Below are 27,347 nucleotides of genomic sequence, written 5' to 3'. Positions count from 1 at the left end.
CAGATGCCCTCCTTGGGAGGCTCATAGAAATGAGAGGCATAAGCATGAAACTATCCACAAATATAAAGAGACGTCCATTTAAAAGTCCACTGGCATCAGCCTTCCTCACCAGACCTTTGGGATGCATCTCTCATTCTTCTTCCCATTTCTAGAACTCCTCTCTCTCACAAGACAGAAAGGGCAGACAACTTGCAGAAAGGGAAGTGGCAAGACATGGATCAATTCATTGACTGCTGTACGTTCCTCTACCTGTGATGATAATAAGTGGTAATTAAAAGGCATAATCAAGAATACTTTCAGTCAAGCACTCCCTCTGGCAAGAGCACCAGAATCACAACTAACTGCTGAACAATCATTGCCAGGAAGACACCGGAACTCACCAAATAAGATACCCCATATGGAAAGACAAAGGAGAAGCCACAATGAGACGGTTGGAGGGGCACAATCACAATAAAATCAAATCTCGTAACTGTTGGGTGGGTGACTCACAAACTGGAGAACACTTATACGACAGAAGTCCACCCACAGGAGTGAAGGTTCTGAGCCCCACGTCAGGCTTCCCAACCTGTGGGTCCAGCAATGGAAGGAGGAATTCCTAGAGAATCAGACTTTGAAGGCTAGCAGGATTTGACTGCAGGACTTCAACAGGACTGAGGGAAACAGAGACTCCACTCTTAGAGGGCAAACAAAAAGTAGTGTGTGCATCGGGACCCCCGGGAAGAAGCAGTGAACCCATAGGAGACTGAACCAGACCTACCTGCTAGTGTTAGAGGGTCTCCGGCAGAGGCAAGGGGTGGCTGTGGCTCACCACGAGGACAAGGACACTGGCAGCAGAAGTTCTGGGAAGTACTCCTTGGTGTGAGCCCTCCCAGAGTCCGCCATTAGCCCAACCAAAGAGCCGGGTAGTCTCCAGTGTTGGGTCGCCTCAGGCCAAACAACCAACAGGGAGGGAACCCAGCCCCACCCATCAGCAGACAAGCAGATTAAAGTTTTACTCAGCTCTGCCCACCAGAGCAACAGCCACCTCTACCCACCAGACTACCAGCCAGCTCTACCCACCACCAGTCCCTCCCATCAGGAAACTTGCACAAGCCTCTTAGATAACCTCATCCACCACAGGGCAGACAGCAGAAGCAAGAAGAACTACAACCCTGCAGCCTGGGGAACAAAAACCACATTCACAGAAAGACAGACAAATGAAAAGGCAGAGGACCATGTACCAGATGAAGGAACAAGATAAAACCCCAGAAAAACAACTAAATGAAGTGGAGATAGGCAACCTTCCAGAAAAAGAATTCAGAATAATGATAGTGAAGATGATCCAGGACCTCGGAAAAAGCATGGAGGCAAAGACTGAGAAGAGGCAAGAAATGTTTAAGAAAGACCTAGAAGAATTAAAGAAGAAACAAACAGAGATGAACAATACAATAACTGAAATGAAAAATACACTAGAAGGAATCAATAGCAGAATAACTAAGGCAGAAGAACGGATAAGTGACACGGAAGACAAAATGGTGGAATTCACTGCCACGGAACAAGATTAAAAAATAATAATAATGAAAAGAAATGAAGACACCCTAAGAGACCTCTGGGACAACAATAAACGCACCAACATTCGCATTACAGAGGTCCCAGAAGGAGAAGAGAGTGAGAAAGGACCCGAGAAAATATTTGAAGAGATTATAGTCGAAAACTTCCCTAACATGGGAAAGGAACTAGCCATCCAAGTCCAGGAAGTACAAAGAGTCCCAGGTAGGGTAAACCCAAGGAGAAACATGCCAAGACACATAGTAATCAAACTGACAAAAATTAAAAACAAAGAAAAATTATTGAAAGCAACAAGGGAAAAACGACAAATAACATACAAGGGAACTCCCATAAGGTTAACAGCTGATTTCTAAGCAGAAACTCTACAAGCCAGAGGGAGTGGCATGATATATTGAAAGCTATGAAAGGAAAGAACCTACAACCAAGATTACTCTACCTGGCAAGGATCTCATTCAGATTCCATGGAGAAATCAAAAGTTTTACAGACAAGCAAAAGCTAAGAGAATTCAACACCACCAAACCAGCTCTACAACAAATGCTAAAGGAACTTCTCTAAGTGGGAAACACAAGAGAAGAAAATGACCTACAAAAACAAACCCAAAACAATTAAGAAAATGGTCATAGGAACATACATATCGATAATTACCTTAAACGTGAATGGATTCAATGCTCCAACCAAAAGACACAGGCTTGCTAAATGGATACAAAAGGAAGACCCATATATACGCTGTCTACAAGAGACCCACTTCAGACCTAGGGACACATACAGACTGAAAGTGAGGGGATGGAAAAAGATATTTCATGCAAATGGAAATCAAAGGAGAGCAATACTCATGCCAGATAAAACAGACTTTAAAATAAAAAATGTTACAAGAGACAAGGAAGGACACTACATAATGACCAGGGGATCAATCCAAGAAGATATAACAATTATAAATATACATGCACCCAACATAGGAGGACCTCAATACATAAGGCAACTGCTAACAGCTATAAAACGGGAAATCGACAGTAACACAATAATAGTGAGGGACTTTAACACCTCACTTACACCAATGGACAGATCATCCAAACAGAAAATTAGTAAGGAAACGCAAGTTTTAAACGACACAACAGACCAGATAGATTTTTTTTGAATTCCTGATAAGCAATTCTTTCTTATCTTTCTTTCGTTCTTTTCTTTCCTCCCTCCCTCCCTCCCTCCCTCTCTCTCTCTTTATGGATGCACTGTGTCATCATTTATTTACCGGAAGCCCCAACCAGATAGATTTAATTGATATTTATAGGACATTCCATCCAAAAACAGCAGATTAGGGCTTCCCTGGTGGCGCAGTGGTTAAGAGTCCGCCTGCCAATGCAGGGGACATGGGTTCGAGCCCTGGTCCGGGAAGATCCCACATGCTGTGGAGCAACTAAGCCCATTGCCACAACTTTGACCCTGCACTCTGGAGCCCATGAGCCACAACTACTGAGCCCACGTGCCACAACTACTGAAGCCTGTGTGCCTAGAGCTCGTGTTCCACAACAAGAGAAGACACCACAATGAGAAGCCCGCACACCACAACGAAGAGTAGCCCCGGCTCACTACAACCAGAGAAAGCCCTCGTGCAGCAACGAAGACCCAGAGCAGCCAAAAATAAAATAAATAAATGAATAAATTTATTTAAAAAAACAGCAGATTACACATTCTTCTCAAGAGTACACAGAAATTCTCCAGGACAGATCACATCCTAGGTCACAAATCAAGCCTCAGTAAATTTAAGAAAACTGAAATCATATCAAGCACATTTTCTGACCACAACACTATGGGACTAGAAATCAATTACAGGGAAAAAAACATAAAAAACACAAATACATGGAGGCTAAACAATACATTACTAAATAACCAACAGATCACTGAAGAAATCAAAGAGGAAATCAAAAAATACCTAGAGACAAATTACAACAAAAAAACGATGATCCAAAACCTATGGGATGCAGCAAAAGCAGTTCTAAGAGGGAAGTTTATAGCAATACAAGCCTACCTTAAGAAACAAGAAAAATCTCAAATAAACAATCTAACCTTACACTTAAAGGAACTAGAGAAAGAAGAACAAACAAAACCCAAAGTTAGCAAAAGGAAAGAAATCATAAAGAGCAGAGCAGAAATAAATGAAACAGACAAAGAAAACAATAGCAAAGATCAATAAAACTAAAAGCTGGTTCTTTGAGAAGATAAACAAAATTGATAAACCATTAGCCAGCCTCATCAAGAAAAACAGGGAGAGGACTCAAATCAATAAAATTAGAAATGAAAACGGAGAAGTTACAACAGACACCACAGAAATACAAAGCATCCTAAGAGACTACTACAAGCAACTCTATGCCAATAAAACGGACAACCTGGAAGAAATGGACAAATTCTTAGAAAGGTATAACCTTCCAAGATTGAACCAGGAAGAAATTAAAAAAATGAACAGACCAATCACAAGTAATGAAATTGAAACTGTGACTAAAAATTTTCCAACAAACAAAAGTCCAGGACCAGATGGCTTCACAGGTGAATTCTATCAAACATTTAGAGAAGAGCTAACACCCATCCTTCTCAAACTCTTCCAAAATATATAAGAGGGAGGAACACTCCCAAACTCATTCTATGAGGTCACCATCACCCTGATACCAAAACCAGACAAAGATACTACAAAAAAAGAAAATTACAGACCAATATCACTGATGAATATAGATGTAGAAATCCTCAACAAAATACTAGCAAACAGAATCCAACAACACATTAAAAGGATCATACACCATGATCGAGTGGGATTGATTTATCGCAGGGATGCAAGGATTCTTCAATATAGGCAAAATCAATGTGATACACCATATTAACAAATTGAAGAATAAAAGCCATATGATCATCTCAATAGATGCAGAAGCTTTTACAAAATTGAACACCCATTTATGATAAAAACTCGCCAGAAAGTGGGCATAGAGGGAACCTACCTCAACATAATAAAGGCCATATACGAAAAAACCACAGCAAACATCATTCTCAATGGTGAAAAACTGAAAGCATTTCCTCTAACAAGACAAGGATGTCCACTCTCGCCACTACTATTCAACATAGTCCTGGAAGTCCTAGCCATGGCAATCAGAGAAGAAAAAGAAATAAAAGGAATCCAAGTCAGAAAAGAAGAAGTAAAACTGTCACTGTTTGCAGATGACATGATACTATACATAGAGAATCCTAAAGATGCCACCAGAAAACTACTACAGCTAATCAATGAATTTAGTAAAGTTGCAGGATACAAAATTAATGCACAGAAATTCTTGCATTCCTGTACATTAATGATGAAAAATCTGAAAGAGAAATTAAGAAAACACTCCCATTTACCATTGCAAAAAAAGAATAAAATACCTAGGAATAAACCTACCTAGGGAGACAAAAGACCTGTATGCAGAAAACTATAAGACACTGATGAAAGAAATTAAAGATGATACAAACAGATGGAGAGATATACCATGTTCTTGGATTAGAAGAATCAATATTGTGAAAATGACTATACTACCCAAAGCAATCTACAGATTCAATGCAATCCCTATCAAATTACCAATGGCATTTCTTACAGAACTGGAACAAAAAAATCTTAAAATTTGTATGGAGACACAAAAGACCCAGACTAGCCAAAACAGTCTTGAGGGAAAAAAAACGGAGCTGCAGGAATGAGACTCCCTGACTTCAGACTATACTAGATAGCTACAGTAATCAAGACAGTATGGTACTGGCACAATAACAGAAATATAGATCAGTGGAACAGGATAGAAATCCCAGAGATAAACCCAAGCACCTATGGTCAACTAATCTATGACAAAGGAGGCAAGGATATACAATGGAGAAAAGACAGCCTCTTCAATAAGTGGTGCTGGGAAAACTGGACAGTTACATGTAAAAGAATGAAATTAAAACACTCCCGAACACCATATACAAAAATAAACTCAAAATGGGTTAAAGACCTAAATTTAAGATCAGACACTATAAAACTCTTAGAGGAAAACATAAGAAGAACACTCTTTGACATAAATCACAGCAAGATCTCTTTTGATCCACTTCCTAGAGTAATGGAAATAAAAACAAAAATAAACAAATTGGACCCAATGAAACTTAAAAGCTTTTGCAAAGCAAAGGAAACTACAAACAAGACAAAAAGACAACCCTCAGAATGGGAGAAAATATTTGCAAATGAATCAACGGACAAAGGATTAATCTCCAAAATATATAAACAGCTCATGCAGCTCAATATTAAAAAACAAACAACCCAATCAAAAAATGGGCAGAAGACCTAAATAGACATTTCTCCAAAGAAGACATACAGATGGCCAAGAAGCACATGAAAAGCTGCTCAACATCACTAATAATTAGAGAAATGCAAATCAAAACTACAATGAGGTATCACCTCACACCAGTTAGAGTGGCATCATCAGAAAATCTACAAACAACAAATGCTGGAGAGGGTGTGGAGAAAAAGGAACCCTCTTGCACTGCTGGTGGGAATGTAAACTGATATAGCCACTATGGAAAACAGTATGGAGGTTCTGTAAAAAACTAAAAATAGAACTACCATATGACCCAGCAATCCCACTACTGAGCATATACCCAGAGAAAACCATAATTCAAAAAGACACATGCACCCCAATGTTCACTGCATCACTATTTACACTAGCCAGGTCATGGAAGCAACCTAAATGGCCATCAACAGACGAATGGATTAAGAAGATGTGGTACATATATACAATGGAATATTACTCAGCCATAAAGAAGGAATGAAATTGGGTCATTTGTAGAGACATGGATGGATCTAGAGACTGTCATACAGAGTGAAGTAAGTCATAAAGGGAAAAACAAATATCGTATGTTAATGTATATGTGTGGAACCTAGAAAAATGGTACAGATGAACTGGTTTGCAGGGCAGAAATAGAGACACAGATGTAGAGAACAAACGTATGGACACCAAGGGGGGAACGTGGCGTGGGGGTGGTGGTGGTGGGATGAATTGGGAGATTGGGATTGACATATATACAGTAATATGTATAAAATCGATAACTAATGAGAACCTGTTATATAAAAAAATAAAATTTAAAAAATTTTAAAAAAAAAGAATGCTTTCAGTCAAGACAGCCAGCAAGCAGACCTCATAAACATACCCCTTCCCATTTCTGTGTAGATATGACATGTGACATGGGCTAAACATCAGACACTACCCAAAGGCTCCAATTTCTAGACCAGGAACACCTGGGCTCAGCTGTGAGCATGGCCAAGGAGGCACCAGAGAAGCAAATGTAAAGAATAAATTCAATTCCTGCCTCTTTGGAGAAGTCCAAGTAAAAATATCCCTCCTACCTCCACCCATATTCCATTTCTTTCCGAATCTCTTAACATCATTAGGCTTTGAGGCAGACAGTATAGAATAACTTCAGAAAGGGACAAACAACTTCTGCTCTGAATTATTAAGAACATCAATAAGCAAAAAAATAAACATCATTCTTATTAATCCTCATGATTACAAACATCTAATGGCCAATGAGTTTACTGGGCCTGCTACACCCATTTGTTTATACCCTGTACATAACATGCTCAGTGATTAGAAACAGCTCTGCTGGTTGGAAAATGGAACTAGTAAGGACAAATCCACAGCTCTGACCCTCCTAAAAGCCAGCCAGCTCCAATCTTTGCATGACAGCCATTAGCTAGAGCCAGCCATCTCATAAGAGGCCCAAACAGAAGAGGGTAACAAAGGCACTATCCCTAAGGCATCTGCAACATGTAAGACATTACTCAGTGACCTCTTCAACAGCAGGAACTCTCTTTTCACAACATTTTTCATTGGGCTTGGCACCTAGTAGGGCCTTGAGAAAATAAGTTGAATGGCTGATTATCCTGCTGATGATTGCAGACTCCTGAGGAGTGGGGATGGGCAGCAGAGTCAACAAAAATAGCTCTAGAATCAGAACTGGATTTAAAGACTGACTACACCAAACTTTTTGACCTTGACCAAATCACTTAACCTCACTAAGCTTCAGTTACTTCATCTGTAAAATGGGGATAATACCAACTATCTTACAAGGTTGATGTGAGGACTGAATGAGATAATATTATCCTGCTTTCACTAGTTTGGTGTTTGAGGTGTTGAAAAAGCTTATTGTTAACAGCTGGAATTTCTAGATAGAAAACAAGCCTTGATGACTGTATTAGTGAGACAATATAGGATAAGACCATGCATTCTCAATGAGGGCAAAATCACCCCCAAACGGATGAAAACTGATTCTTGGGGAAGAAAAAATCTTAGATATTACAACAGTTTGTGGCCTTCCAAAGAGCCACAGTACATAAACAGATACACAGTACATCTGTGGTATTAAAATTCCACTGACTGGAGGCAGGGGGGCAATTAGGGAAAAAAATGTCTCAAAAGGTGCTAATGAAAAAAGGTTGAGAAACACTTGATTAGATGTCCAAAGGGACAACCCAGTTTCCTCAAGAATCTCGTCATACTGGCACCCTAATCTTGCACTTCCGGCCTCCAGAACTGTGGAAAATAACTGTTATTTAAACCACCGAATCTATAGTATTCTGTTATAGCAGCCCATAATTGACTAAGTCACTTCTCAATGCCTCAAATAGTGCCTAGGACACTATTAGGAGAATGAAGGCAGACATGGCCAGCCATCATAACCACACCCTTGTCTATCAGTCTGGGCTAAACATAGTTCAGTTGCTCCTGGATTCTCACTATCTCCAAGGTAGAAAATTGCACAAGTGAGGACGTTTACAGGTTTACACAAGTTTTCAGGTGTAAACTCTTCACAAATCAGGAAAATTCTGACAGGTTCTTCACATGTGTCCTGAGCAGCCTGACTCTTTTATGAGGTTTTTATCCCAAAGACAAACTCAATTACTGTTGAAGCTAGTAATCAGGGGTTACCGACAGCCCCACCTGAATGACAACAGGCTATCCTCCTCCCCTACTCAGCCGTAAAACCCTTGGTGAAAGTAAATAAAGAAAAGAAAAGGGCAGGATATTCCTTCCTTATAATTAAAATAAGAAGCTCTATGTTATGGAAGACTAAGGCTTGCAGCTTAAAGCCGACTCAGAGAAGGATAAAGCATTCATCCTTGCTCAGAAAGAGAAAAGATTAGCTCCACAAGGACAGGTCTCCAAATTGACACCAAATCCAGGCATTAGAGATTCCTGTGCTACAAAGCGTGATCTAAGCACCAGCTGAGGCCCCAGAGAAAAATCCCCAGCAATCCACAACCAAGGGGCTGGCATTGTAAGAATGTTCAGATTAGCTCTCCTGAAAAGAGGCTTACTCCAAGAAACTGGCAGATGGCCTCCACAGCACAGCTTCACTCAGGAAAGGACAGAAAATGAATGAAAAATAGAACTACCATACAACCCAGCAATCCCACTACTGGGCATATACCCTGAGAAAACCATAATTCAAAAAGAGTCATGTGGGCTTCCCTGGTGGCGCAGTGGTTGAGAGTCTGCCTGCCGATGCAGGGGACATGGGTTCGTGCCCCGGTCCGGGAAGATCCCACATGCCGCGGAGCAGCTGAGCCCGTGAGCCATGGCCCCTGAGCCTGCGCATCCAGAGCCTGCACACCACAACGGGAGAGGCCACAACAGTGAGAGGCCTGTGCACCGCAAAAAAAAAAAAAAGAGTCATGTACCACAATGTTCATTGCAGCTCTATTTACAATAGCCAGGACATGGAAGCAATCTAAGTGTCCATCAACAGGTGAATGGATAAAGAAGATGTGGCACATACATACAATGGAATGTTACTCAGCCATAAAAAGAAACGAAATTGAGTTATCTGTAGTGAGGTGGATGGACCCAGAGTCTGTCATAAAGAGTGAAGTCAGAAAGAGAAAAACAAATACCGAATTGGGAGATTGGGATTGACATGTATACACTGATGTGTATAAAATGGATGACTAATAAGAACCTGCTGTATAAAAAAATAAATAAAATTAAAAAAAAAAAAACCCTATCATGAGTACCATTAACTGAGACCACTCCCTGGCTCTACATTTCCTAAACTATAAAACGGGTGTAAGAATATCTACACCCCATAAAAAAAAAAGAAAAGAAAAAAGAATACCATATGCTAACACATATATGGAATCTTAAAAGAAAAAATGGTTCTGAAGAACCTAGGGGCAGGACAGGAAGAAAGATGGAGACATACAGAATGGACTTGAGGACATGGGCAAGGGTAAGCTGGGACGAAGTGAGAGAGTGGCATGGACATATATACACTACCAAATGTAAAACAGCTAGTGGGAAACAGCCGCATAGCACAGGGAGATCAGTTCTATGCTCTGTGACCACCTAGAGGGGTGGGATAGGGAGGGTGGGAGGGAGACACAAGAGGGAGGGGATATGGGGATATATGTATACATATAACTGATTCACTTTGTTATACAGCAGAAACTAACACAACATTGTAAAATAAAGCAATTATACTCCAATAAAGATGTTAAAAAAAATGAATGAAGAAAAAGACAGGAGGCAGGATGAGAAGGTCTGAGCATGAATCCACAAACATAAATGAAATAACAATTAGAAGGCATCCATCTATATGGAATAAGGCACAACTTGCCTTTACAAACGCTCCTGTCTTTTTGAATATTCTCATTTATAGCAAATCTTCATTCTTTGAGGGTGAAAACAGTTATTGCATTCCTATGTCCCAAGAGCTTTCATATTACTACCTCATTTAACCACTCTTTAAAATATTATTCCCATTTTTATCCATTGGAAAAACCAACCCTATGAGGTGAAATAACTTGTCCAAGGTCATATGGCTAATAAGAAATAGATTCAGAATCAAAACTCATGTTCAGGGGCTTGCCTGGTGGCGCAGTGGTTAAGAATCCACCTGCCAATACAGGGGACACGGGTTCGAGTCCCAGTCCGAGAAGATCCCACATGCCATGGAGCAACTAAGCCCGTGCACCACAACTACTGAGCCTGCGCTCTAGAGCCCACACACCGCAATTACTGAGCCTGTGCGCCACAACTACTGAGGCCCGCGCGCCTAGAGCCCGTGCTCCACAACAAGAGAAGCCACCACCACAGTGAGAAGCCCGCACACTACAACGAAGAGTAGCCCCCGCTCGCCGCAACTAGAGAAAGCCGGCGCGCAGCAACGAAGACCCAACGCAGCCAAAAATAAATAAATAAATATATTTTTTTAAAAAACTCATGTTCAGGGAATTCCCTGGCAGTCCAGTGGTTAGGACTCTGCCCTTTCACTGCCGAGGGCCCGGGTGCAATCCCTGGTAGGGGAACTAAGACCCCACAAGCCACGCCGTGTGGCCAAAAAAAAAAAAAAACTCACGTTCACCACTAGGTCCACTTCAAATGAACTGTTAATTCATCTGAAGTCAAGGGACAAGACTGCTTACCCATGCCATTTGGGGTTTAAAAAAAAAAAAGTATGGTATCATGTATTAATGAAACTGATCTCTCATATGGTTCAAAAATGTCTCTGTCAGAGTTGGATTTTCAAAACTACTTTGTACAAAAGCCATATCAAAAAAAATTTTTTTTATATGGGAATTCCCTGGCAGTCCAGTGTTTAAGACTCCACTTCCAATGCAGGGGACACAGGTTCGATCCCTGGTCAGGAAACTAAAATCCCATATGCCGGGTGGTGCAGCCAAAAAAAAACAAAAACAAAAAACAAAGGCCATATCACTTAAGTGATGCCACCCACAACCCCGTCCACTTGCACCTACACATACCATTCTAAAGGAGAACAAGACTCAGTGAGAATTAAGTTCTGGCATGTTCATTTCAAACCCTTTTTTTTAACTTTCAGTTTCACTTCATTATCCTTTTCTCCTGTCAATGAAATACACCAGGGCTCAAAATTGGCCTCTGCAGAGAATAGCTCGTATTCAAAGACAGCAGGAAAGGTGAAGAAAGCAGGAATCAGAGGACAAGGCAATTTCTCATTCCTGAGCTACCACATCCCTACTAACATACTCCCCATTCCCATCGTCTGTAAAATGGGAGCAATAAGTCTTTTCTGTTGCCAATTTCATCAGAACAGCACATGTATTAATTAGCTGATAAAATTCACCAAACACCCAAAAGAAAGGTAAAAATAAATCTGGTGTGGCAACACCTTTAAAACCCAAGGTCCATGTTCTCAACTGAAGCCACAGACCAAGTCCTGATTCATTTTGAACAAACATCAATCCTAATATCCTCATGTCCTGACTCCCATCAAAATCCTATCCAATCTCCAAATCTGGCTAGTTTTATCATAAAAGAAAAGAGCTTGGGTAGGTTGGGAGCTAAAAACACACACAGATACAAAACACATCTTTCACACTGTCAAAACAAACATTGTGTTTATAAAATCAATTTCTTCTCTTAGCAAACATGGAGGATTCATTCCTTACCTGCCTACCTAGTCTGGGTTTAATCTAACCCCCTCAATCCCCCAAAGCAGTTTGCCTTTTTGTTTTGTTTTATTTAGGCCGGAAAGCCAGCTGGACTTGAATCGAGGCCAAGAATTTAAAAATATTAGAAAATTAATCTTACATATGAATCATATTTTTTAAATTATTATTATTTTTTAAGGCATCAAACAGCCCTCTAGCTCCTCTAGTGCAAAGGAAACCCCCACTGGCCTCTTAGGTGTTGGGCATTTCCTGATTCCTTGCTTTTCCCACATGGGGCTCATATTTCAAATGATTTTCTCCTGCCTTCTTTGGCAGACAATTTCAAAGCGAGGATTTCCGGACCACCTAAATCAGAACCACCTGGGAAGGATTGCAGGTGCCCATGCCCCACTTTACTCGAAATTCCTGTAAGTAAAACCCAGGGATATGCACAACCTTCTGGGTGATCTGAAACACACCCAAGTCTCTAACCCCTACTTTAAAGGCAAGTATTTCATCTACCAGGGCAAAGGATAACACAAGACAGGAGTGGAAATACAACGCGGGTAGGGCTCAATTCCACATGGTGAAGAGACACCAGAATGTCAACACTGGAGCAGCTGGACAAATGCAGAAACTGAGGCCGGGAAAAGGGAACAGGGAAGGGAACTAAAACAGATGCGAAGCCAAAAGCCCGTCTCGGAGGCCCACTGCCTCATCTCCTGGCCTTTAAACAGGGTTACGGGAGACGTTTTGAGAGGGAAAAGTAGGGAAGGCAGCCTTGGACTGAGAGGCCAGGTCTGAGGAAACCAGTGAGGAGCCCAGAGCCCCCTTGTACGTCCCGCTTCGCAGACACTGGGGGGGGGGGGGCGATATGTAGGGACCCCACAACAGTGCCGGGAAGGCGCCGGGGCCTCTGGCAGGAGGAGACCCGGGCAGCGCCCTGAGCCCCAAGCCCAGGCCCAGGGCCGGGCAGCCCTCACCGCCCCTACCTTCGGCTTCCCGCCCGGCAGCCGAGGGGCAGACACAACCCCCACAATTCCAGGCGGCCGCAGCGGCAACCAGCTCCCTGTACGCAGACGCAGCGGCCACCGTCAGAAGCCGTGAGCGCGCGGCTATTATGTCACTCGCCTCCTCGCCCAACTGTCGTCTTCCGGACAGCGTACTGCCGCCTCACTCCCTTTCCCGCACTCGGAGTTGTCAGCCCCACCCCTCCCGGCTTCTGTTAAGTCCCGCCCCCTAGCGTCTATCTGAGCAAACCTCCTGGAACTTATTTACCCCAGTATCCCTCCGCCAGCGTGAGGTACCCGCGGGCCTACTTCTGCTCCTAAACCAGAGCTTAACTTCTTTCTAGCGGAAAGATCATCAGAAAGAAGTTAAAGGTGAGACTGCCCTGGTGGTCCAGGGGTTAAGACTCCGGGCTTCTACTGCAGGGTACGTGGGTTCGATTCCTGGTTGAGAAACTAAAATTCCCACATAGCCGCATACTGCAGCCAAAAAGAAACTAGAGGTGGTAGGGAGTAAAAAATCAAACTGGTGTGACTCAGTTGGGATAAAGCAGTAAGAAATCTGAAGCAATAAACAGTCCTTAGAAAATTTATGCAGAATAGGGCACCAGCAAGTCACCTACTTTATATACTTATGTAATGTGTGAATTGAAAACGACTAATTATTTTAAAAATAAAAGTCACCATCAGCTCTAATTCCGTACTACCACTGAATATCTTATTTATATATGCCAGGTGTTGTGTATACATTATATTTACTTCTTATAACTTCTTTTTTTTTTTTGGCTGCGTTGGATCTTTGTTGCTGAACGCGGGCTTTCTCTAGTTGCGGCGAGTAGGGGCTACTCTTCGTTGCAGTGCACAGGCTTCTCATTGCGATGGCTTCTCTTGTTGTGGAGCATGGGCTCTAGGCATGCGGCCTTCAGTAGTTGTGCCTCGTGGGCTCTAGGGCGCAGGCTCAGTTGTTGTGGCGCACGGGCTTAGTTGCTCTGCGGCATGTGGGATCTTCTTGGACCAGGGCTCGAACCCGTGTCCCCTGCATTGGCAGGCGGATTCTTAACCATTGCGCCACCAGGGAAGCCCCTCATAACTTCTTAAGATCAGAGCCGTCACCCCCTTTTTATAGATGGGGAAGCTGTGGCTCAAAGAGGTTGAAAGACTTATACAAGTTCATATAGTCTGAAAGTGCTATAACTGGGAATTTAAGTCAGAGAAAGGATAATCTAAACAATAAGAGCAAACAATCAACCTATCTGTTTAGTTCCTTTCCCTTTTCCATGTATTATGTGAGCTTCTAGCAGTTAATCTACTTTCTTGATTATGTTTACTCCAAGCAGATGGAAGATTGACTTCACAGCCATGAACAAACTTTGGTTAGTAGCCTGGGAAGAGAGAACAAGCCCCTAGGCTTCAGTGAGTAGTGCCACTTTATTAGAAAAACCTACATAAGATACTTCTCTGGGACTGGGTGGGAAAGGACAGGGAACAGCTCACTTTTCCCATGGAACATCCAGGAGGCTGGTGAGAATAGCTGGGCCCAGGAATAATTCTAGTTTGTGTCACTGCCTAGTACCACGAGGACAGATAATAAATGTTCAACAAGTATTTACTGCATCAGTGGTACATTGCATAGTGAACATATAAATTACAACTGAGCCTGACACAAGTTATAAAAAAGATATTAATAAAGTACTACAAGAGTAAGATGCTTAAAAATAGAATAACTCAAATCTCAGAATTCATACTTAAACACATGAGCCAAGAGAAGAGTCCAGCTGGACACAGAGCTGCCAACACTCACAGGAGCCTGGCTTTCTTCTTGGGACAGATCTAACCAGCTCAAATATGTGCAGAAGGAAAATTCTGTATCCCCCCAATCCCCAAACCTCTAAAAGCCCTGACTGAGAACCCCTTCCCAGGGGAACTAGCTCCAAGCTCAAGCCTATTGAGCTGCTAAAATCAGAGTGCAGGGCTGGGCCTAAGCAGATTGCCTCTACTCTTGTGGCCCCCAAACAAGGAGGACCACTGTAAAGGTGGAAAGTTTGAAATCCAAGGATCAGATTGGGTGGTGGGATTACGTTGGTCTCTTCTCTGTTTCCCTGTATTACTCTTGGAATTGAGCGGAAATAAGTTTTAAATTTCCTTTTCAATAAGTAAACAACAACTAAAAAGCCTTCTGTCCCTTACGACTCTGTTGGAGAGCTTCCAAGTTCCCTCTTTCACTCCCCAGAAGAGCAAAACCTTGGAAAGGTAAAGAGCCTGGGGAACCACCTTCAACCTTGCCACCATCAATTAAAGGAAACCACAGCAGCACCCACCCCCAGAGCCCTGGCTAGGCAGAGATTTATATGATCGATCTGGCCTACCTCAACAAGCAAAATGTGTGGATAGATCATTTCTCCTCTGATCAAACTTTCCCAATTAATCTCTGACAAGCCTGATACCCAGTTGTGTGAAAGCATTCCTGACATCAGGAATTGGCTCCCTGCTCTCTCTGGATGGCCCTAGAATGCTGAGTGTGGGGAGCCGGAGCCCTAGCTCTCTGTCTCACCACCCCATTGTCCTGCCCCCTCCTCTGTGTGTACCCCCCAATCCCAGCTCTCACCATACACTTTATTTTTTTAAATTTATTTTATTTATTTATTTATTTGGTTGCAGCAGGTCTTAGTTGCAGCAGGTGGGCTCCTTAGCTGTGGCATACAAACTCTTAGTTGCGACGTGCATGTGGGATCTAGTTCCCTGGCCAGGGATCGAACCCAGGCCCCCTGCATTGGGAGCATGGAGAGTCTTAACCACTGCGCCACCAGGGAAGTTCCTCACCATACACTTTAAATCCTGCTGCCAGGAATCACTTCTGAACTCCAGACATTTTATTTACTTGAACATGAGTACTGTGCTGCATGCGGTGAGGATACATCTCTGATACTATCCCACCTGTTCTTACCCTTAAAGAGCTCAGAGTCAGATGAGAGACACAGAAATGTAAACAGATCAAATCAACACAGTCCAGCAAGGGCCATAAAACAGAAATTTTAACAAAGAGCTATAAGTTCACACTTCTGTCTATCTTTCCAGATCCCTTATGTGAATAAAACTTTTTCACATTCATCATCTTGTTTGCTTCAGACAGCCCTATGAGGCAGATGGGGCCAATTTTTATCCCCATTTTACAAATAAAAGAAAAACTCTTCTCTCTGAACTCTTCAGAGCTGTGCTGTCCAACACAGTAGCCAATAGCCACATGCAGTATTTAGATTGAAATTAATTAAAATTAAATAAAATTTTAAGCTCAGTTCCTTAGTCACACCAGTCACATTTCAAGTGCTCAAGAGCCACATGTGGCTAATGTCTACCATATTAGACAGTGCAGATTATGAAACATTTCCATCACCGCTAAAAGCTCTGTTAGAAACAGTGCTTTAGAGGTCCTGAGAGGCTGAGAGTCAGTGCAAGGGCAGGACTGTGAAGCTAGAGAGAGCTCTCTGCGTTCCCAGAAAAGCTAAATCGAGCTGCCAACATGGAAGAAGCAAGAAGCTGATAGCAAGAAGCTGAGGGGAGGGGCTTCCCTGATGGCGCAGTGGTTGAGAGTCCGCCTGCCGATGCCGGGGACACAGGTTCGTGCCCCGGTCCAGGAAGATCCCACATGCCACGGAGTGGCTGGGCCCGTGAGCCATGGCTGCTGAGCCTGCGCGTCCGGAGCCTGTGCTCCGCAACGGGAGAGGTCACAACAGTGAGAAGCCCGCGTACCGCAAAAAAAAATAAAAGCTGAGGGGCACTGCCGAGGAGACCAAGAGGAACTGGCCGTCTGAACCAGGGTTCTCTACTACCTGTGCTGCACTCAGATGGAGTAGGTGGCAGCAGCTAAGGCAGGGCAAAGATGAGATGACCTCTGCCCTGGGACTGGGCACACTTGAGCCCATCAGCAGCTTCCTTGGTGCCAGTCAGGAATTCTAGGTCTCTCTAACCCAGGAGACATCAACGACCCCAGTGTCTGTGCTTTGCTCAGGTGCATTTCTGAAGGCCTCAGTAGCAGAAAAGGAGAATTTTAAAAACAGTGTTTTCAGCCCCTGAGAAAGAGATGTGAGGCCTCTGGATGGCAGCCTCCCACCTGCTAGAAGGCTTTGGCATCTTCAGGGGGTTTTGGCCAGAAAAAGGTAAGTAAATTTAAGCTGCACTTGCTTTCAGCTAAACAGGCCTCTCTGGTTCAAAGGGAAAGCACGCAAAAGAAGAGACTCAGAAGACAGACAAGATTCAAAGGGTTGGGCTTCCCCGGTGGTGCAGTGGTTGCGAGTCCACCTGCCGATGTAGGGGACACAGGTTCGTGCCCTGGCCCGGGAAGATCGCACATGCTGCGGAGCGGCTGGGCCCGTGAGCCATGGCCGCTGAGCCTGTGCGTCCGGAGCCTGTGCTCCGCAACAGGAGAGGCCACAACAGTGACAGGCCCGCATACCGAAAAAAAGAAAAAAATTCAAAGGGTTCTCACCAAACATCTCCCACTGAGGCCAAAGCTAAACCCCAAGAACCATGATTCTGTCTCCAGAAACACCTTCAACCACACACCTACTCATGTACACAGACATTTGACACAAATGTACTGCCTATGGGCACCCACAAAGGCACTGAATCACAGGAACACACACACAGAGCAGACAGCTACAGCCGCATAACAAAGCATCCACAGTCATTTATTTAGCAATTTGGGCAGGGCTTGGCAGGGAAGAATAGACTCTGCTCTATGCACTGTCCACTGGCGTGGCTCAACTAAGGCATGGTTCTCACTCACATGGCTGGCAGTTGCCGCTGGCTGTCAGTTGGGACCTCAGCTGGGGCTGTCAGCCAAGACACTGACAAGTGGCCTCTCCCAGGATCTGCTTGGCCTCCTCACAACTTAGTGGCTGGTTTCCAAGAATGAGCATCCCAAGAGAACCAAGCATTAAGGTGCATGGTATTTTTACGATCTAGCCTCAGAAGTCACATAGCATTATTTCTGCCGTACTCTATTGGTTGAACCCTTCTCTCCTCTGACATTGTCCCTAATAAAGGTCCCCAAGCACCAAAGCTTTGGGAGATCACATGTGGAGAATAAGGCTTGCCATGTGGCACGTCACAGGACGTTGGATCATCAAATCCAATATCGTTGTCAGCAGAGAGCCTAGAATTGGGGTTGTAGAGCAGTGTAAGAACAGGCTTTGAAATTGGACAGACGTTTTAAGTCCTGACTGCCCCTCACTAGCTAAGCAAGTTGCTTTAACTTTAAGCAATGTTAGAGGTGTGTTTCCTTATTTGTAAAAAGTAGATAATATTAGTACTCACCTCAGTAATTGTTATGGAGATTAAATGGGATAATATATATAAAGAATTCAGCCCGGTGCCTGGCACAGTAAGTGCTGAATAGTTCTTAGCTATTACTATTCTTTTCCATGCCTGTTGGCTACACAGATGTTGTGCTAGAAGCTGGGCAAAGTTAAATCACACACATATACACATGTGGGTACTTATAGACTCACACAGGGGATCCAGCTTTATATCCCTACTTATATTCTAAGTAATTATCCCACTCTCAGACGTACACATATTACACACATATTATGCATCATGCCCAGACTCTATAGGAGCTTTTGCAGAAAGGTTAGAAGAGGTATTACTAAGGCAGACAAATCCTCCTTCCAGTCAAAAATGAGATACAAAAAAACGAAAGGTATGGCAGTGTCTCTGGGACAGAGGGTTTCAAGGGGGTTCTTCTGGGGAAAAGAATACTGCATTTTCTGAGCTGGGTTAGAGTGACAAGTTGAATGTGGTTTTTCTCAGCAGTGTCTTTATTAGTCCATATGTTGGAGCACACAACAGGCCAGCTCAGGTGTCAAGGGGCTGGTCACATGCAACTAATCATTCTTATTTGTTTACCTAGTGTGGCTTCCCATTTCCCCACAGCCTCTGCAGAGACGCCCAGGGTGGGAGGCATTGGCACCAAGATCATTATGGAATTATGAGACCCATCGAACCATCATTAGAGCCACTGTGGGGAAATAAATCTTCCCTGGCTAGCACAGGACTGCACAGCCATGGGAACCCTCCTAATGTGTGTTCCTCAGGAACTGGCAGAGCTGAAGAGTGGGGTAAGGTTAAGGGGTCCTTCTCCAGGGCTGGGGATCTAGGGGCTCTGGCCTTGTCCACTCCTCATCCTGGGGAACAATGATAATAATGACAACCTAATGTTAAACAGAACTTTACAGTTTATATCACTTTCTTGCATTCATTATACCATTTAATTCTCATAGGAATCCTGTGAGATGCAGGATACATTGTCCCTCATTAACCAAAAAGGAAACTGAAGTTCAAATACTCTGAGAGATGCGGCATGGTAGAGATGACCCATGGAACATGTGGAATGGAGTGCTTCTGAGAGTCCAGTTAGACCTCAGCTTTGATCTAGCTGCAAATCTAATATTTTCATATTACAAATAGGTCAGCTTTTATCTACCAGAGTATATCCATTAGTTAACAAATTTATTGAGTTCATAAGCCAGGTGGTATGCTAAGAGCTGGCAATATATGGTGAGTGAGCTGACTTAGTCCTCAAATAAATTAAAGAAAGCCTCAACTTTTTCGCACTCCTGTCATTCAGAGGTGGGTTATATTTCCCCTCCCTTTGAACCTGGGTTGGCCTGTGACTGCTTTGACCAATGGAGTACAGAAGAAGTGACACTCTTCAATTATAAGCCCCATCTTTCAGAGTTTCCATTTTGGTTTTTTGGATACCTGAGCCACTCTTTCATAAGTCCAATCACTCTGAGGGAGGGACAGTATGGAAAGGGGCCCAGCTGAGCCCAGGCTTCCAGCTGACTTGCCAAGGTACCAGACATGTGAGTGAAGCCTTCTTGGACCCTCTAGACCAGACCAATTTCTAGCTGAGTGCCGATGAGCGGTGCCAGTCAATATCACACAGAGCAGAAGAATCATCCAACCAAACCCTTTCTGAAGTCCTATTGCACAAAATCAAGAGATGTAACAGAATGGTTGTTTTGGCAAACCTCTTCTATAAAGGGCCAGATAGTAAATACTTTAGGCTTTGTGGGCCACGTACCAACTCTGTCACATATTGTTCTTGTTTAGGGGGTTTCTTTTACAACCCCTTAAAAATGTGAAAAAAAGTTCTTAGTTTTTCAGTTATATAAAAACAGGTGTGGTGCAGTGGTTAAGAATCCACCTGCCAATGCAGAGGACACGGGTTCGAGCCCTGGTCCGGGAGGATCCCACATGCCGCAAAGCAACTAAGCCCACAACTCAGTAGTTGTGCACCACAACTACTGAGCCTGCATTCTAGAGCCTGTGAGCTGCAACTACTGAAGCCTGTGTGCCACAACTACTGAAGCCCACGTGCCTAGAGCCCGTGCTCCGCAACAAGAGAAGCCACCGCAATGAGAAGCCTGCGCACCGCAACAAAGAGTAGCCCCCACTCGCCACAACTAGAGAAAGCCCGCGCAGCAACGAAGACCCAGTGCAGCCAAAAATAAATAAATAAATTAATTAATTAAAAAACAACAACAACAACCAAAAAAACAGGTGGTAGGCTGGATCTGGCACATGGGTCCTACTATGCCAACCTCTGCTTTAGGCCACTAAGGTTTGGGGTAGTTTGTTACCTAGAAATAGCTAGCCAGAACAGTCCCTTCCTTCATGAAGCGAGAAGACTGCGAGGAAGACAACATAAAACAAAAAAACAATTACTAGTTAATCAGATTGCTACATATGCTCTAAATGCCATGGGACTTTAACAACACTGATGGCTCCAGGAAAGGACTCCCCCGAAAGGTAACATTTAGACTGAGACTTGAAGGATGACTATAAGTTTGCAGGTGAAAAGAAACAAAGAAGCATATAGTGGGCCCACCATTTTGGTTCAGTGTGGGACTCTCTGAAGGGCAATACTAGTTCCAGAGCTTTCTCTTGGATTGGCGAAGGACTTCTTCCTCCACCCAATCTTCTTCTGCCTCCTTCCTTTCATAGGTATTGTTCCCTATGAACATCTGGAACCCTGAACCCAGTCTCAGTTCCTGCCTCTGGAAAACCCAACCCATGACACTTGCTAAAACAAAAAGGGAATTTATTGACTCACGTACGTGGAGAGTCTACAGGCAGAGTCCTGAGTGTCAAGCAGAGGTAGGTTTAGAGCTCCAACTAGGGTGACCAACATGGGACACAGGACTTTCAGTCCTAAAACCAGGAAGGTCACAGACAAACTCCAATGTATAACCAGGTCTTGATCTTTCCATGGCTTGGCTCTACTATCACCTGGGTGGGATAATTCAGTCTCAGGCTCTACACAAAGCAAGACAGGTCAGCACGTTCAGACCCTGTATTCTCTCAAGTTGGAGACCTGCAAGAGGGAAACTAGTTTGCTACCCTTATAGCTCTAAATAATTGGATTGAGTCTTATTGGCTCTCATTGGCCTGCTTGAGTCATGTGCCCTTAATTTTTAAGTTTAGTGTTTTTTGTTTTGGGGGGCAGTTTTTTGGCTGCACCACGCGGCATGAGGAACTTCCCCAACCAGGGATGGAACCTGCACTCCCAGCAGTGGAAGGGCGTAATCTTAACCACTGGACCACCAGGGAAGTCCCAAGTTTAGTATTTTTTTAATTGACATAATTCATTTCCTAAAAATTCATCCTTTTAAAGTATGAAATTCAGTAGTTTTTAGCGTACTCACAATGTTGTACAATTATCACCACTATCTAATTCCAAAACATTTTCAGCACCTCAAAGAGAAACCCCGGACCCATTAGCAATCATCCCCATTCTCCCTTCCTCCAATCCCTGGCAGTCACTAGTGTACTTTCCGTCCCTGTAGCTTTGCCTATTCTGCATATTTCATATAAATGGAATCATATAACATATGGCCTGTCTTCTTTCACTTAGCACAATGTTTTCAAGTTTCATCCATGTTGTAGCATGAATTAGTACTTCATTCCTTTTTATGGCTGAATAATATTACCCTTGTATGAATATACCAACATTTTATTTATCCACTCATCACATTATGGACATTTGGGTTGTTTCCATTTTTCATTGTTATGAATAATGCTGCTATGAACATTCCTATACAAATTTTTATTTGAAGACCTGTTTTAAATTCCCTTGGGTATACACCTAGGAGTAGAATTGCTGGATCATATGGTAACTTCATGTATGGCCCCATTTTTTAATCAATCACTGTGGCCTGGAGGATGGAATCGTCTGATTGGTTTAAACCTAAGTCATGGGCTCTACTCCTGGTGCTGAGGGTGGAGTCAGTTTCACTAGAACAACACGGACTGAGGAGAGAATGATGTTTCACCAGAAGGAAATGTGGAACAGATAGCAGATGCAGGGTGAATGGACTCGAGGCAGCAAATCCACAGATGACCACTGCAAATAACTACTTTACTGAATGCTTACTATGACCCAGGCACTGTGCTAAGTACATGCATTATCTCATTTAACCCTGCTAGCAACTTCATGAGGTTTCTACTATTATTCCTATTTTACAGATGAGGAAACTGAGCCTCAGAAAAGTTGAGTAAGTTGCCAAGTTTGTGTATCTGGGAGGTGGGAATTTGAACCCAGTTCTGATTGCAAAGCAAAGTGTCAGAGAAAAAACAGATTTTGAGTTATTTCAAAGTGTATCTACTAGAGGCTCTTTTATTTCATTTGCCCAACATTGTTATAATCATTGTAGAAGAGTCTGTGTAACCAAAAATTTCCTTTTACAACAGGAACAGGGAAGAACAGGTTTTATAATGAAAAAAATCACAGTTGACATTTTTTTCCTTTAGATTTCCAAGTAAGCTTCCAACTTAGTGAGATACTGCATCATTGGCATTGAAATTAAGCAGCAATATTTCTCAGAAAGCCCCCATGCTTCTTGTAACCAACCATCTTTTTCAAATAGGTCTAGCAGAAATTCAGCTAAATTTTTCTTGTCATGAGATTAGGAAATGCAGAACACCACATCCTCCCACCACATTAACCTCCCTCAGACATGATTTACAAGAGCTCTTATCATAGGCTCTTCTGCAGTCCTCATGGTGAGGACCTGAGGCCAGGGATTTCTGACTCTCTGCTCCAGTAGACCAGAGCTTGGGCAGTGTGAGATGGGTGGGACAGAAGATGTGAGGTTGCCAAAGAGTTGAAAGGGTACAAGGAGTTGCATTTCATTGCCCCCACACCCTCTGTCGAATCCAAAAAGCCAGTCTTTGGAATATCATGGAAGAATAACTTCATATTAAGCTGCATACTGTATTAAGCTTCATACTAAGCTTCAGGCTTACAGCACCACACTGACATTTAAGAGACTTCCTCCCACCACCTCCTCCTCCCCAGTATACACACATCCCCACCAAAGCAACTTGCATCCTAAGCCCTTAAAAGATTTACTGCCAGTATCACAGACAAATTAGTGAATGCTCCAGCAGTTGTTTCCAAAGACAGGACACTCATTTGCATGAGGAGTTGCATGCCATCTGCATTATATTTGCAAGTAATTTGCATATCATGTCTGCCCTGTCAGAATGTACATAAATCCTTTATACTTTTGCTTTTTTATTTTCTAAAAAGGACTACGCCTCCACATCCTGCCCAGACTGTCTGGTAAAATTACCAGTCGAGTATTCCTAGCTTAATTGTGAAGAGCCTCACATGCCATGCTAAGGAGATCTCAAACTGTAGCGAATCCCCAAGGATATCAGAAACCAGTTTGAGGTGCTTCCTTCATTCATTTATTCAACAAATCTTTACTGAACACCTACAATGTGCCAGACACTGTTCTGGGTGCTGAGGATATATCTTTGAACAATGAGATAAAAATAATTACAGCATTAAAAATTAAACGCTGGGGACTTCCCTGGTGGTGTAGTGGTTAAGAATCTGCCTGCCAATGCAGGGGACATGGATTTGAGCCCTGGTCCAGGAAGATCCCACATGCTACAGAGCAACTAAGCCCGTGTGCCACAACTACTGAGCCTGCACTCTAGAGCCCATGAGCCACAACTACTGAGCCTGTATGCCACAACTACTGAAGCCCACACACCTAGAGCCCATGCTCCACAACAAGAGAAGCCACTGCAATGAGAAGCCCAAGCACTGCAATGAAGAGTAGCCCCCACTCGCCACAACTAGAGAAAGCCCGCACACAGCAATGAAGACCCAACGCAGACAAATTAATTAATTTTTTAAAAAATTAAATGCTGTCATTTCAGAAGATCACTTCTCACCAACCCAATCAATAAATACAAGTGCAAACCAACACAAAAATCTCAAAGTGTTTGGCTATAAGGTAGTCATCTGGGTATTACAGACTATGCTTACATTTAAAAAAATTAATCCCGAAATTAAATAATACATGTCTTTTTTTAATATTTATTCATTTATTTGGCTGCATCGGGTCTCAGTTGTGGCATGCAGGATCTTCGTTGCGGCATGCGGGACCTTACATTGCAGCACAGGGCTCAGTAGTTGTGGCATGCTGGCTCTCTAGTTGTGGCGTGAAAGCTTTAGAGCATGTGGGCTTAGTTGCCCATGGCACGTGGGATCTTAGTTCCCTGACCAGGGATTGAACCCGCGTCCCCTTCACTGGAAGGCGGATTCTCAATCACTGGACCACCAGGGAAGTCCCAAATAATACATTTCTTAAAGGGTACTGAAGACCCCTGAGAATACATCCACAGTGATCCATGAGCCCCAGGTTTGAAAAACACTAACTAGAGAGTCATTAAAAGATTTAAGCAGGGGACTTCCCTGGCAGTCCAGGGGCTAAGACTCCACGCTCCCAATGCAGGGGTCCCAGTTCGATCCCTGGTCTGGGAACTAGATCCCACATGCCGCAACTAAGAGTTCGCATGCTGCAACTAAAGATTCCGCATGCCAGAACTGAAAGATCCCGCATGCTGCAACTAAAAATTCCACACACCACTAAAGATCCCGCAAGCAGCAACGAAGATCCCTCGAGCCGCAATTAAGACCCAGTGCAGCCAAATAATTAAAGAAAAATAAATTTTAAAAAAGATTAAAGCGGACTTCCCTGGCGGTCCAGTGGTTAAGACTGTGCTCCCACTACACAGGTCACAGGGTTCAATCCGTGGTCAGGGTAAGATCCCACAAGAAAATGACCTAGGTTTGTGTCTTAGATCTTTCTGACAGCTACATGGAGGGTGGGCTGGAAGCAGTTTCAGGTCAGAGGCTAAGAGATCAGAGAGAGACTTCAATAGTCTGGGTGTGACTCAGATGTGGCGCTGTCCACAATGCCAGCCTCATAAACCTTGGCCCCCTCACTGATGTCTGTCTGAAATCAAGTCACAACACTTACATGGTAGCTTCAGAAGTTTTACATAAAAATTTGTGCAGTCACAGAGAGGGGTCACAACCTACATGGTTTCACTTGAAAAATCAGGTCTAGACATGTCTATCCAAATTCTCTTATGCAGCCATAAGTTGAAGGTCCTTCTCAACTCTTCCATCACCCAGCTCTCAACTGACTCTAGTGTCTCTCTTCTTGATCTTTTAAACTCTGGGACTCCAAATACATCATGTCTTAATTTTGTGGAGCAATTCAACTTCTATTTGAAAACCCCAGGAGTGTTTGAAAACAATGGGCCCTTCAGTTCCAGGACCTACCCTATGGGAAGTTATAAATAACTTAAAAAAAAGTTCTGTCCTTAAGTAAAGAACCTTATCAAGAGCAATAGCTCTGTAATGGAGAGAAGAGCCAGAGATAGATAGCAGAGGGAGAATCACGACTATAGGGGGGAAAGGAAGCCCATGGCCAAATACAAAGATTCAAGGGGTAGGCCACAAACAGCTCTCATTAGGTCTTAGTCACATGGTTAGGGTGGATTGCTTGGTTTAGAAGCTCAGAGGTATCCAGACAGGGTCTGGTTAAAAACCCAGGGTGATGCCAACCAAAAAGAGGAGAAAGGTAATGGACAGGAGTCCAAGGAGAAGTGAGATGTAGAGAGATGTAGCAGAAAACAAAAGAAGAGCTTCAAGAAAGAGGGAGCCAGCAATGTAGAACATCACAGAGAGGTCAAGTACAAGGAAAACTGGAGAGAAGTCATTGGATCTAGCAATTAAGGTGACCAAAAGAGCAGTTGTAGTGAGGTCTTGTGGGAGATACTGTTAATTATTTACCCCAAAGCTATTTTCCCACCTTCCTTCCCTACTTACAAGGACTACCTCCCACTAAAGGGGAGGCTGGATAATTTCTCAGTATACCTTCCCCCACTCCTTTAAACCCAAGGATAGACAAGTGACCTAGTTCTGGGCAAAGGGACTTGGGAATAAGCCTAGAAGCTTATGGAACAGATTTTCCTTTTCAATACAATATATATCTTCAACCCCTTCCTTGCCTGCCTTGAAAGTTGTATATGAGCTCATGCTGTTCAGAGCTGTGGCAGCCATCTTAGGACTGTGGAAGGGACAAGCTCAAGAATGGAACAAACACCCTGAGGAAGGCAAATGAGAAAAGCCTGGATCTTTGTGTGTGTGTTTCTGTCTGTGTGTATGTGTTTGTGATCTTAGTTCCCCAACCAGGCATTGAACCCGGGGCCACAGCAGTGAAAGCACCGAATCCTAACCACTGGACCACCAGGGAACTCTCCAAAGCCTGGACCCTTGATGGTATTACTGAGTGGTGAAATTACCCAAACCTGAAGCTACTTACCTCTGGATTTCTTGTTATAGGAGATAAATAAATGTTCTTACTTCTTAAATCACTGTTAGTCAACTATTTCATTATTTACAAGCATGACACATGGTGAACATGGAAGCCAGAATTACATTTACTGAGGAGGGAATGAAAAACAAGAAAGTAAAGATTCTTAGTGCTGTCCAGGGGTTTCCAAATGCCAATTAATGAACTAGCTGCATTAAAATTACAGAAGGAGCTTTCTAAAAATACAGCTGTCTCTCCTTTATTCCTGGAATATTCTGATTCAGTAAGTCCAGCACAGAGCACAGGGATCTTGCTTTTTAATAAGGGCCCCACTGGTACACCATTTTGGAAAGTTGTTGGCACTTTCTTATAAAGTTAAACATACACATATACACCTACCCTATAACCTACAATTCCACTCCTAGATATTTACCCAGGAAAAAGAAAAATATATGTCCACAAAAAGAAGTGTATGAGAATATCCATAGTAGCCTTATTCGTAACAGCTGAAACTGGAAACAAGCCCAAATACCCATAGCAGAAGAATGAAAGAGATCAAGGGCTGGGGATGATTACAAAGATAACCAAGGGGGCTTCCCTGGTGGTGCAGTGGTTAAGAATCTGCCTGCCAATGCAAGGGACACGGGTTCATGCCCTGGCCCAGG

General features: G+C 43.2%; 1 protein-coding gene across 2 annotated transcripts in view; it reads right to left on the bottom strand.

Moving 5' to 3' along the window:
• SIL1 (SIL1 nucleotide exchange factor) overlaps positions 1-27,347 on the bottom strand; it is a 294,377-nt gene that overhangs the window by 232,391 nt on the left and 34,639 nt on the right. Inside the window, exon 1 of one of the 2 annotated variants that reach the window (XM_082837178.1) lies at positions 12,983-13,173. The exons of the other annotated variant lie outside the window; for it this stretch is intronic. The gene's annotated coding sequence lies outside the window, so the exon portion shown is untranslated. Of the gene's footprint in view, positions 1-12,982; positions 13,174-27,347 lie in introns of those variants that run through there. 2 annotated transcript variants of the gene reach the window in all.

The sequence above is a fragment of the Leucopleurus acutus genome (genome assembly GCF_964270905.1).
Source record: "Leucopleurus acutus genome assembly, chromosome: 3".
Taxonomy (NCBI): domain Eukaryota; kingdom Metazoa; phylum Chordata; class Mammalia; order Artiodactyla; family Delphinidae; genus Leucopleurus; species Leucopleurus acutus.
This window is presented reverse-complemented; position numbering and strand designations above follow the sequence as displayed.